Source organism: Fukomys damarensis, unplaced genomic scaffold, assembly GCF_012274545.1.
Source record: "Fukomys damarensis isolate Sample0158 unplaced genomic scaffold, DMR_v1.0_HiC HiC_scaffold_12, whole genome shotgun sequence".
Lineage (NCBI taxonomy): Eukaryota > Metazoa > Chordata > Mammalia > Rodentia > Bathyergidae > Fukomys > Fukomys damarensis.
The window spans coordinates 50,415,291-50,427,835 of NW_022900924.1; the positions used below are offsets into that span (position 1 = coordinate 50,415,291).

At 46.1% G+C, this 12,545-nt stretch overlaps 1 long non-coding RNA gene across 1 annotated transcript; it reads left to right on the forward strand.

Annotated features, from left to right (window-relative positions):
- Positions 1–3,980: 3,980 nt before the first annotated feature.
- Positions 3,981–9,305, forward strand: LOC104862289. The gene is made up of 3 exons (XR_780255.2): positions 3,981–4,048; positions 8,819–8,887; positions 9,111–9,305. It is a non-coding gene; the product is annotated as an uncharacterized LOC104862289 (long non-coding RNA).
- The last annotated feature ends 3,240 nt before the right edge of the window (positions 9,306–12,545 follow it).

Here is a 12,545-nt window from a genome sequence, read left to right on the forward strand (position 1 = left end):
ATATAGGTGCTCCATGACAAGGAGCACCTCAAAACCACCAAACCAGCATCACAAAAAATTCCCAAGGATTCCTTAGAAGGAGACAGTGAAGCCAGATTGGCAGAGCAGATCAAAAATCAAAACACAGCAATATGTAGTATACAACACAGACACTTAATTAAAAAGAAATTCACAGATTAAAAATGAATATTTGAAAACAATATTCCATGTAACAGGAACATGGAGAAAATCATGAGTAGATAACCTAATTTCAGACTAAGTGTACTTCAATCCAAAATTGATCAGAATAGACAAAGATGCTTACTACATATTAGTTCAGGGAACAGTTCAACAGGAAGAGATAACAATAGTGAACCTATATGCACCTCAGAACTAGGGAAAAATAATCCTAAAATTCATATGGAACAGGAAGAGACCTAGAATAGCAAAAGCAATTCTTGGCCATAAGGGCAAGGCAGGAGTCATCACCGTACCATATTTCAAGTTATACTAAAAAACTACAGGGATAAAAACACCATGGCATTGACAAAAAAAAAAAAAAACAGACTTGTGGATCAATGGAATCAAATAGAGCAGTGGTGGTGAACCTTTTAGAGTTTTCAGTAATAACAAAGAGCCAGCTGTGGCACACATGCCATGGATTTTCCACCACAGGAAGAGAGGATGTGGAAGGAACTCCAGACACACCTAGCATTCTTATCTTTGACAAAGGAGAAAAATACTTTTGTGGGAGGAAAGGTAGCCTCTTTAACAAATGTTGATAAGGAAAAACTGGCTGTTCCCATGCTGAAAATTGAAACTACACCCATATCTTTCACCATGCACTAAACTAAACTAAAAGCAGATTTTAAAAAATCTAAACATTAAAACAGAAACAGTCTACTGGAAGACAAACTAGGTAAAACTCTTGAACACATAAGCAGTCAAAGACTTTCCAGAAAGGAGTACAAGGAATAATACCAAAAAATCAACAAATGGGATCAAATTAAAAAGCTTTTGCACAGCAAGGGAAACAAACAACATTGTAAAGAGGCAACCTACAGAATGGGAAAAGATTTTCCAGCAACTCCTCAGACAAAGGTTAATATTAGAACATACTAAAAACTCAAAATATAGACCCCTTCAAATTTAAAGACCCAATCAAGGGCTGGGGATTTAGCTCAGCGGTTCGGTGGCCTGCCTTGCAAGCGCAAGGACCCAAGTTCAATCCCCAGTACCAAAAATAAATAAATAAATAAATAAAAAATAAAGACCCAATCAAAAATGGATATCTGAAATGAATAGATTCTTCTCAGATAAAGAAATATAAATTATAAATAAATACATGAAAGAATGGTCAGCATTACTGGCCATTCAAGCGATGCAAATCAGAACTGCGATTCCATCTTACTTCAGAAAGAGTAGCTGTCTTTAAGAAATCAAATAATAACAAATGTGGAGTGGCTGTGGTGAAAAAGGAACCCTTCTTCATTGTCTGTGGGTGTGTAAACTAGTACAACCACTATGGGAATCAAAATGAATATTCCTCAACAGACTAAAAATAAAAATTTCATTTTGATCCAGATATTCCTCTCCTATATATCTTCCCCAAAGAATTAAGGACATCATATTATAGTGATAATGCGTGCCCATGTTTATAGCATCACAATAGCTAAATTTTGGCAGTAACTCGTATTTCCTTCAATGATAAATGGATAAAGAAAATGAGGTATGTATGCAAGATGAAGTACTATTCTGCCACAAAGAAGGATAGACTCAAATCATTTGCAGGAAAATGGATGCATCTCAACACCATAATGTTAAGTGAAATAAATCAGATACATGAATTTAAATATCACACGTTTCTCTTATATGAAAAATCTGATTTATCAATAAGGTACAAAATTAAAGAGAGACAATAGGAAATAATGAGATGACTCTATGGCATATGGATTGGAAACTAAGAGATGAGAGGAAGAGGAGAGAGAGGAGAGAAATGAGTTGCGGGGGGGGGTGGAACTGTGAAATACTGTGTATGTGAGCAGAGTCCCTACAAGGAATGTGATCATCATGCAGTACCACCAACATGAATAAAAGTGGAAAACATAACAGATCCCCCATCTTCTATTTTGAGTCGCACTTCTGGGAAGAGAGCATGGGGCAGGATGAGCCTGACTTCATGTAGGGGCCCGAGGTCTGGGGAGGTGTCACGGTCCCAGGAAGAGTGGAAATGATGCCCAGCCTGGCTCTGTTGCCCCGGGCAGGAGAGGCTCAGTGTGTGATAGCCTTGGCTACTGCAGTGCGTCACACAACTCGGGGATTAGAAAACTAGAAATGCATTCTCTTGCAGTGGTGCAAATGAGCTGGAGGTGTCAGCAGAGCCACACTTCCTGCAGAAGCCCTGGGGCTGGCACTGTTCCTCTTCTGCCTTCTGGTGGCTTTTGGTGTCCTTAGCTTATGGCTGCATTGCTTCTGCCTTCTCTAACCTGCCCTGGTCTTCTCTGCTGCATCTGTGTCTTCTATTTTAGGTATTGGCTGTAGGATCCACCTGGGTGATCCAGGACCAGCCTGTCTGAAGACCTGTAAATTGGTTACATTCATAGACTTTTTCCTAGTCAAGGCCATACGCCAAGGTTCCAGGGGATGGGATGTTCGCATAATTCTTTGGTGGCCACCATCCAGGCCAACGCTGTTAGTGAACCCTGGTGTTTTTAAACAAGCAGTGGCTTGAGCAGCTCTGCAGTGTGATCTTCTGAAAGGCTGAAAGGAAAGAGAAAAAAGAAAGGAAAGGAAGAAAGGATCATGGCAGGGGGCGTTGTTGCCTGGGACCCCACCAGGACAGAGCAGCCGTGCGGAGAGGGCAGCCTCCCTTCCCCCAGCTCCTAAGCCCACAGTTCAGGGAGTCCAGGTCCAGGGCAGTGTTTCCACCAAGGTTCATGGCTCAGTAGAGGTCATACAGTTAATCCCTGCATTACACAGAAAAACAAATAGAAGTGGCACAGAGTGGGGAATATCAGAGTTTATTGCCAGAAATCAAAGCATTGTTTTGCAAAACGTCGACAGGCATGCGTGCCCATGGTGTTGTGATGTCACATGTCTTAGTTAAGTCACTCTCAAGAAGTGTGGCAGCCAGCGGTGCACGGGACGGTGGAGAGAGCCGCAGGTGAGGGAAGAGTCCTGCTACCACATTGGGATTGACCTAGAGCCTAGCAGGCCCTGCAGCAATGGAGTGAAGAGCCACAGGAGGGCGCTCTCAACACATGCACGACCTCCTCGGGGAATTTTCCCCTCTTGAGGGCTACAGGTTGACCCTGGAAACGAAGCGAGATTCGACCGATACCTTAGGTGAAAAAAGATGACTGGACCAGTGAATTTTGACGTGAACCATAGACGCGACACCCATTTAAACACAGTTCATGGTAATAGCGGAGATCCGATTACAAGCAAAGGGAAAATTTGTACCAGAACTGCTGTTTTAGAACTTTGCTTCCCCTTCGAGCTCTTTTCCCCCTTAATGAAACTTCGTGGCAGGATCCAGTCCGCGAAACTGCTCCCCTGCCTGGCTCGCCATCTCCCTGTATCCACGGTCCTGCAGACTGCGTTGTGAACTCCGACGCCCAATTTGCCACAGTGAATAACGATGGGCTAGAAGGTGTTTGGCGTCCCTCTTGGTGGAATTTCTTTGATTCTATGGCTTGGAACAAAAGTCAGTACAATATGTCCAAGCAAATTGGCTTCTCTTTGAAGCCCAGGATTGCGTTTGGGTCAGCTCTGAATACCCGGCACAGCTTCCGGTACAAAGTGATCAAGAACTTTAAAGTGTGAAGGGAGAATTGTTTTGCATTTCTTTGTAACCCCAGTACCAAGCAGAGTGGTTTCTACAAAGTGGGTGCTTTGAAAAAGCCAGTAAACCAAACAATGACTAAAATCTGCCCTTAAATTTTGGATAAAGCTGTCTTCTAACGATGAGCCAGCAGAGGGCAGGAGAGCTCAGTTTAACAGCAGCGCGGAGCTCTGGCTGGTTGAAGGAGCTCGCTAGCCCAGCGGTGAGAGCAGTCCTAGGTGCCCGGTAAGAGAAGGAGGGAGACACGGTGTGAAATCCCACCTTCGCGCTTCCCAGATCTCCGTACGTTAACCCTCAAGGCTTCCTCCACAGAATGGGAGCCGGGTTTTGGTTTGGGCACAGTGCCGGACACAAGACATCAGGACAGGACTCGCCCGTCTCACACTGTGATCCAGGCCGCCCGAGTGGGAGGGATCCAGGGATCTGCACAGAGCATTTGCATCACGGAGGGACACAGGGGACCCAGGGAATGGGAGGCTCTGACTGCGGTGCTAGTCGCGACCCTTCTCTTTTCTTGGTTTCAAATTTTCCATATTAAGAGGAGGAGTAGGGGGCAACAATTTTAAGATCCTGGTCTGAGATGGTTCCATTTTTTTTTTTTTTTTAATTTTACCCTATTCCTCTTTCTTCCCTCAGCTTGCGGAGAAGTTTCAGGAAAGCTAATGAAGCAGGTGCATTGGCCTCAGTGAGGCAAAGCCAAGCCCATCCCCTCTGGGGTTCCCAAGGAGGGAGGGAAGAGCCGAACAAGAGAAGGGAAAGGGAGGAAAATAAAGAAGATGCGAGAGAAGACTGAATGCGACAAGAACAAGGAGGCAGAAGGGAAGAGAAAAAGAAAACAGAGAAGGAGGAAAAAGATGAAAGGGAGAGGGGAGAAGACAGGCAGAGCAGACTGGGACAGGAGGGGAATTATGTGGCGGAAGTCCAGTTGCAGACTGGAATTAAAGTCTTAAGAGACAGAAATGTCTGAGCCCAGTGGAGACCTATGAATTAGAACCTTTGTCACTGTGGCCCAAGCCTCTGTACTTTAAAAATGTTTCTCAGGCAATGTCAGTGGGAAGCCAGGGTGAAGAGCTTGTAAGTTTGAGTGTGGAGAAACCGGAGCTCTTGTGGGGATGACTCCACTCCATGGGGCACTGGGTGTTGGATGGCTTCTCTCACGCTGGCTCTAAGCAGAGCTCTCAGAATCTTCTCAGAGAACAGCTCCATCCACCCCTACTCTGCAGTGCTCTGGGGAGGGGACCATTGATTTCTGGCCTTATTTCTCAGATCCATGGGTCAAAAAGTTTGATCAAGGTATCTCCTCTGTTCTTGACTGCACTGGGCAGGCTCTTGGAGAATCTCAGGTTTAATTCCTTGCTATAAGGAGGATGGTAGGTGCACAGGCTGGAAGTCAATTTTGGGGTGGTACAGAGAGACAAAATGTGGCTGGGTTGATTTTCTTTGGGAATTCCTGAGGCACAGGCCAGAGGAGAAAAAATGGGAAGTTTCTGGAGAGACAGAGAGAAGGAGAAACTGGAGCTCTAAGAACAGAGTTTCCTTGTCTTCCTCCCTTTCCTTGCAACAGTGCACTGGGGTGTCAGAAAGAGCCCGCATCGCCCAGCTGTGTTCGAGTTGCAAAGCCTGAGTCTCCCTCTCCCTGGGTAGGGAGGCACCGATATACCCAGCAGCCACGCCCCTGCACAGAGCCCATTTAGCCTCGCCTCTCCCCTCTGCATGCCAGGAACAGGGCCTGTTTCAGGAGTCAGTGATGTTCCCTCCCAAGGCCTCCAGTGGCTAGGAAGACGGATATTTCGGTGACTATTCTAGTGTATTCATACGACAATGGTGGTTAGTTCTTGGCACAGAGGAGTAATCCCACCGAACAATGTTTTGGGTTTAAAAAGTTTTTTTCTACTCATTCGTTCATTCATTTTGCTGAAGCTCAGAGATGACTAAGAGACCAATGGATACATGTTTCTGAGGGAATTGGCCACCCAGGGTCGCAGCAGGCCATGTCCCCGATTCTTGTCTTGCTGTCCACGGAGACCTTGGGTTCTCACATAAGAGAAGGGAAGTTTGGCATCAGCTCAAGCACCATTTTTCAACTGTGACTGTGTGCACAGCATCTTTAGCCTCTCAGAGGAGGACGCAGATATGGCAGAGGCAGCTTTCTGCCCTCAGTGAGCCCCTCTGCGTAAGGGTGAGACCTAAAGGCTCGGAAAGAGCAGGAGCTCAAAGTGATCTGTGAGGTGCCTTTGATACGCTGCTGGGAACAGCAAAAGGGCCACCCTGCTTCTAAGTCAGAAGCCCTTGGCAACGTCTTGAATGAGCTGAGGGATTTTTGCTGTCAGGTGGGTCAAAGGCTTTCCAGGGAGAGAGAACCCCATGCAAGAGGGGTGAGCAGAGGGTGTGCGCGGAGAGGGAAAGTGGCTGATGAGCAGCGGCACAGGGTAAGTGAAGGTCTGCGGAAACGTGGCCATCGGACCCATGTGTCTGCACGGGAACTGGTGGCACTGGCAACCCAAAGCTTTAGAGCAGGAAGGTGAGAGGGTAAAGCCCAGATAGGAGACTACTGCGAGAGCCTAGGCCTACAGCATCTCCACCCATCTCTCCTCATGGGAGCCGTTGAACCTGCAGGGGCCCCACTCTGCGTTATTATGGTGGCCTAGGTTTTGTGGAAATAGGCAAAAGCTAGTTCGGCAGGAAAATCTGGCCAGCTCATCTATTGAGCAGAAGGCACCTGTAGGGGCAGTAGCACGGCCTCTTCTCGCAGAGTGGAAGCACTTAGGGCATTGCAGGTTCTCATTCTCGGTCTCCATGTTGGTAGGGATGCTTAGAAGGAAGGGTCCCGGTGAGATCATCACCCAAGCTTCCTTGGGCAAGGAAGTTCTAAATGGCCGCATAGCCCATTTCCATCCCAACCATACGTCCCACCAAGTCTGTCCTCCGCTGTGTGAGTTGTTTTTTCCACATTTACCTTGATTTAAGCCAGAAGTAAATCTAGAAAGCAATTCAGCAAGCGAATATACACAACGGTAACAGTTTCCAAATCTTAATCTGTCATGTCTCTAAGATAAATATATGTAAGAGAGAAAAGACTATTTCCTAATAAAGGGTGTTCAGCACCCACCCTCTGCTTTCTGTGGAAGGATTCTTCCTCATCCCCAGGAGGAGGAAGAGGAGGAGGAGGAGGAGGAGAGTCTACCTGTCTAGTTGGGTCACAGCATTGGCCGGGACACCTGGGCTCTCAAAATGCTTGAGTGACTCCTTGGATATCACCCCTTAGGGCCTTAGGACCTTAGGATATCACCCTTAGGACTGGCTGCCTCTGTCTGACACACAGTAAGAAAACCCATCCTTGATAGTCTCATGCTTTATGGGTTACCAAGAACTTTCACCCAGTGTCTGGTCTGGTTCTCAAACTTGCCTTACAAGAGGCAAAGATTATCAGGTCCATTTTAAGCAGGAGAAAAAACAGCCTATAAATATAGGGCCTCAGACATCCAGCCCATGGCTTTTTCTACTATGCTCTGTTGCTCCTATCCCTCACCTTTCTCTCTGGAAAGTAAAAGGGTTTCTTCCTTGGAAAATTTCCAGAATTCCTTAGCATAAATCCATTTCTGTGTTCTTAGGAATTTGTGAAACTTGACAGTGTTTTGGCAATTGTCTAGATGACTCTGTAGGTTCTGATAATTCTTATCACTTCCTTAACTTGATCTCCAAACAAATTATCAATGCATACCGTCTGCCTTGCTTCAAAATGAACCTCAAGTCTAGGCAATCTTCATTTTCTTCATGACCACCACTCTTGGCCCAAATACCATCTTGTTTTATCTGATCTAAATTCAGAGTTTAGATCTCCAGAGAAAACCACAAACTACCCGCCTGCTTCCAACCATTGGAACCTGGGAGATGAGACGGGCTCTGGAGGTAAGGCTGGCTACACAGCTGAGACTGTGGAGGTATGAGGTCTCTTTGTGCAGCCAACCTGCTTGGGCATGGGTATTGACAGGAGAATAATTTTTTTTTTTTGCTTTGGTTCCTGTCTTCAATGGTTTTTAGACTCTTAAGTGATCTCCTCCTTGCTTTTCTCTTGCCTTTCTACAGTAAATTTTCTACTGAGCAGAAGCATTAATTAAAAATAACCAAATTAGGTCAGTCCTTTGCTCAGATCTTCCAGTGGTTTGCATACCGAGACCTTCAAGGCTCTCCTGCCTGCCTCAGTCAGCCTTCTGTGCTTGGTTCCAGTTCTCCTGCCTTGTTGAGCTTCAGGTCCTGGGTTGGAGTCTTCATTGAGATATTTGGGCGGCCAGGTCCTTCACTTCAAGTGGGTTTCTTCTCACAGGGCTCCTCCTCAGAGTCGCCTGACTACCTGCTATCACACCGTGTGCTTCGCTCTAACCCATATAAAATTTAACATATATTGCTGTTTGAGCAGTAATAAAATAATTATTATTGTTTGCCTTCCTTCCTAGGACTTTGTCTGACTTGCTTACTGCTGTGTAATTGACATCTCAAATATTAGTACAGCTTTTCCATAATTACTTTTTGATAAAATTTGAGCAAATCAGTTCTACAAAGGGAGAGACTGAGGGTCTCCATGGGGAGAGCAGGTCAGTGGTAGAAGCAAGACTCAGAGCAAGTTCTGCACAGGCCTGTGACATGTCCTCTGTACCCAGTCTTCCCTCCCATGTTACACAAAAGCTAGGCTCTTTCCAACTCTAAAGACCTTAATTAGAGAAAAATGAGGACATTTAACTTCAGAGTACACTCTCATTTGCCCTTTTATTTTGAACTTGTTGATTATCGTGGCTGAATGAAGAACAAAGATGACCTGCTGAGGTTTTATTTTTGCAAGTGAGGAAACCAAGGCAGGAGAGGATGTTCCACAGCTGACTGTGACAGAAGCAAGCTACACTTCAGACCTCTCCGCTCTGTGGACGCTTTCTCCTTTTCCGATTTCTTAACCCTGGGCACACACGTCTGCTCACAGGTTTGTACTGTTTCCCATTACAGTGTGTTTCTACACGTCACCTCGGCAGATCATCACCTCACATGGGCCAGCCAGGCATCTCTGAGTCAGAGGTGAGTGACAGACTGGAAGGTGGACTGACATTCTCCTTCGTTATACTACTTCCTGCCAGGGTTCCCTTTTTATTTCCCCCCAAATAAGAATTTATTTATTTCATTAGTACAGATCTGTGATACGTCACGAGCACATTCATCATGGGGAGTTGGTACTTGTACAAATCACATCTTGTTCCTTTTTACTTCCCCTCCCCTCCCTCCCTTCTCCCTCCTTCCCTAGTCTCCTTCCCAGCAGCAAGATGCCACCAAGCCGCCCTTGCCCTGGGCATTTATCATTTGAGGACCGCAGCCTCCTCCTGTGAGGTGAGAGTCTCTCCCCAAAGTGCTGGGTGACAGAGTGCATTTGATATAGGGTAGCAAGTTACCCCAAAATGGTATCCAAATAAGCAAAAATGATCCAAACAAGAGAACTATTCTAAGGGCCAACCTGCTAGATATCCGAAACATCAGTTTGTGTTCTCTAAAATCGAAGAATGAATTCTAGGGACAATGGAGGTTAAGAGTAAATTTATCACGAGAAAAATTTATTGAGAGAAAAATAGCTTCTGTCTGAGACAGAAGGTGGATCAACCAGGAAGTGAGTTGCCCACCTGCTTTCCTTTTCAAAGGTGTTTTATTGAGCAAAGCCTTGAGGTGAAGTGTGTTAAAGCTGAGACAAAACTATAAGACCCAATGCAAAATTACAAGGTGGGCATGAGGTGGGACAAAACCACCATCAACCAATAAGATTGCAAGTACCGTCACCCAGGTGCCATTGATTAAAAGGGAATCAAATAGGAAAGCAAGTTACACACAAGGAATTTCTGGAAAGGGAATGGGCTAGGGAGATGTCCATTTAGAATATCAATGACTGTCATTTATCTCTAGGGGAAATAGTGCCTCTATTCTTTTTATAATGCTAACCAGAGAGTGTGCCTCAATTGTTTTTCTATCCAGAGGGCCCAGCTTTATCTAACTGCCTTGTAATAATTTCAAACTAACTTAGCTATTTGCAATAGTTTGTGACCCACGAAAGACTGCACGGGATGGAAGGGGGTGATTCCTGGTGACCATGGGCTGGGAAGTAGGTTCCCCAGTACCAACCAGTATAACTTTCTATTTGGGAGAGATGCCCTTGGGGTTAACTGCAGAGGGCTTAGGTTGGAGATGTTTGAAGTGCTTCAATCCTAAACCAAGCTATATGCTAAAATTGAGTAAGAAAGTCTTAAAACACAGGAGAGTTTAAGGAACAATTGTTGTGTTCGTTTGTCCCACTCTTCTCCTTTAAGTGGATCTTAGATTCACAGCAACCCGAGGATTATAAAACAAAACAAAAACAAACCCCAGAAGTCAGCTCTACAAGTCGTAGCACTTCAGAGGGGACCTGAGAACTCAGATTCATTATTCTGAGTAGATGCTTAAATGACAGGGGATCCAGAGCCTTCTCTGAGAGGAGTAGCTGAGGAGACAGGAAGAAAGGAAAGGAGGGCGCCAAGAGGGGAGGCAGGCATAGAAGCAGAGACTGAGCTGGAGGAGGATGGAGCAAGGCCAAAGGGGAGGAAGTTGTGTGGAGAAGGCAGGACTGAAGTCAGAAGAGAGTTGAGGAGCAGGAGGCAAAAGAGCAATACAGAGAGGGAGAAGACAAAAGAATTGAATGAGAAGATTCTGAGACAGAAATTTAGAAAAAGCTCAGGGAAAAGAGACAGCAGAGAGCAGAAGGTGCAGAGGAGAAAGGGAAACATGAAAGGAGACAGGCAGGGCCTGGGGAAGGGAGGGAGGGAGAAGAGAACCCAGTGTACACAATGGCCGCACTGCTGCTGTTTGCTCTTTGGTTGGCTCCCATCAGAGGAAACCTCTCCTTTTCTGCTCCAGGAAGCTGCCAAGGACCAAGGTTCGGGTAGAGGAGATGGAAGAACATTTGGAGGTGCCTTGAGACAGTGGAGGGGACAGTTGCAATGGTATAATTAGAGTCTGGGTCCCCAGTGAGGGAAGATTCTAGGATCTATAGAGCTATAAATTGTGTTTCCCAGGGTTGGAGTCCAAGATGCTAGATTCAAGACTATTCTGAGCATGACTTTGTGCTTCGTCTTGCCCAGAATTCTATGCCCTGAAAGCTTTAGTACCCCTTGCTGTGCATTCTTTCCTTGCCTCTTCTTATAGACAGAAAGACGAGAAGTATCCAAGCCATTCAGTGCACCTCCCAAGTCTTCCCACTGCTCAGCTCTCTGGTTTGGGTCTAAATATTGAGAATGTTCTAATCTGTGACACACGTGTGATAACAGAATTGGAACGTTCTCTGCCTCACACAATATCTGGGCATGCAGCATTATTTTACTCAAATCCTGGCTTCTTGGAAGCTTATAAAATATTAGCCCCAGAAGCACCTGCCGGGATCAATTGAGCTATGCCAAGAAGTGAGCTGATTGTTCCTTGACAGAGAACAGTTTGGGACAAAGCTGCCAGGACTCTGGTCCGGACAGCAAACACTCAGCCCAAGTCCAAGGAGAATTCTAGGGTAGTGTTTCTTAACTCTGTGGTAGCGAGAGGAGGGGCCTGGGTTTCTTTGAGTCCGCTGATCCTCTGTCCACACACAGACACTCAGTAATGGTGACAGATGTGGAGGGGCTCCGGACTTCGATGCATCCATGCTTGGGTTCTGGACCTAACCTAGGACTTCTCTTTCTGACTAGGATTCTGTTCAGGAGCTCAGAGTTGTGTGGAAATCACCCTGGCTGTGGGCATGGGGCTGTGGTCTTTGCTCCATGGATGCCGTAGATGCAGTTTGGTACAGGAGCACGGTGCTGCCCATCTCTAGGGCTTTAGTCATTCAAACTAGGAGAATCACCAGATAATTTCTGAGACTGCCTTCCAGCTCCAGGTTTTAGGGAGCAAAACAAAGTCAATCCCCCGCCCCACACCACCCAGGCTCTTTGTTTTCTGATTTTTAATTTTGTTTTTGGTCAAAATAGAAAGGCAAGTAGTTTAGAAATCTCTCTGTGACTGAGAAAGAAAGAGGGTGGGGGACAAGCACATCTTCCCCCTCATGACAGAGAAAGGTGAGGTTGTTTTAGAGCTCACCACATCTTCGGGGTGGGGGGACTCTGTCCAGAATCCTCAGTTCAGAGGTAATGGAAGGAGATGGTTTCCTCCGAAATCTGTTCCTAGAGGGATTATTTTGAATCTTGCCGGCTGTACAAATACAGAAGTGCGTTTGTTTGGGTCTCCTAAAATAAGTGAGCAGGGTAAGAGAAGCCCCAATTAAGCATCTGTGTGTGACAGAGTATTTCCCCCCTCAAGGCTCAGTATTTGAACCTTTTTGAGCGTAACTGAGTGTGCACATATGTGAGCGAAATCATGGAAGGTGTATGTTGGTGGCACTGAGTGAAAATAAACGATGGTCTGTATACCGTGGCATGTGGAACGATGTGTGCCTGGGCGCAGAATATTTTTTCCCTTTAAGTAAACCACTTTAGATCGTGTCGCCTCCCCTCACTTCGGTGATTGATTCAGCAAGGCTAATGGTGCGTAAAAACGCTGGTGAGATCTGGGGGCGCCTGCGAGCCTGACGTCAGAAAGGCAGTTTAAAAAGGGGGGAGCCTGTGGAGAGCTCAGTCGCCGCGGCAAGAGTCGCGAGCCGCCGCCGCTGCCTGCAGATCCCAGCCTGGAGTTTGAGCAC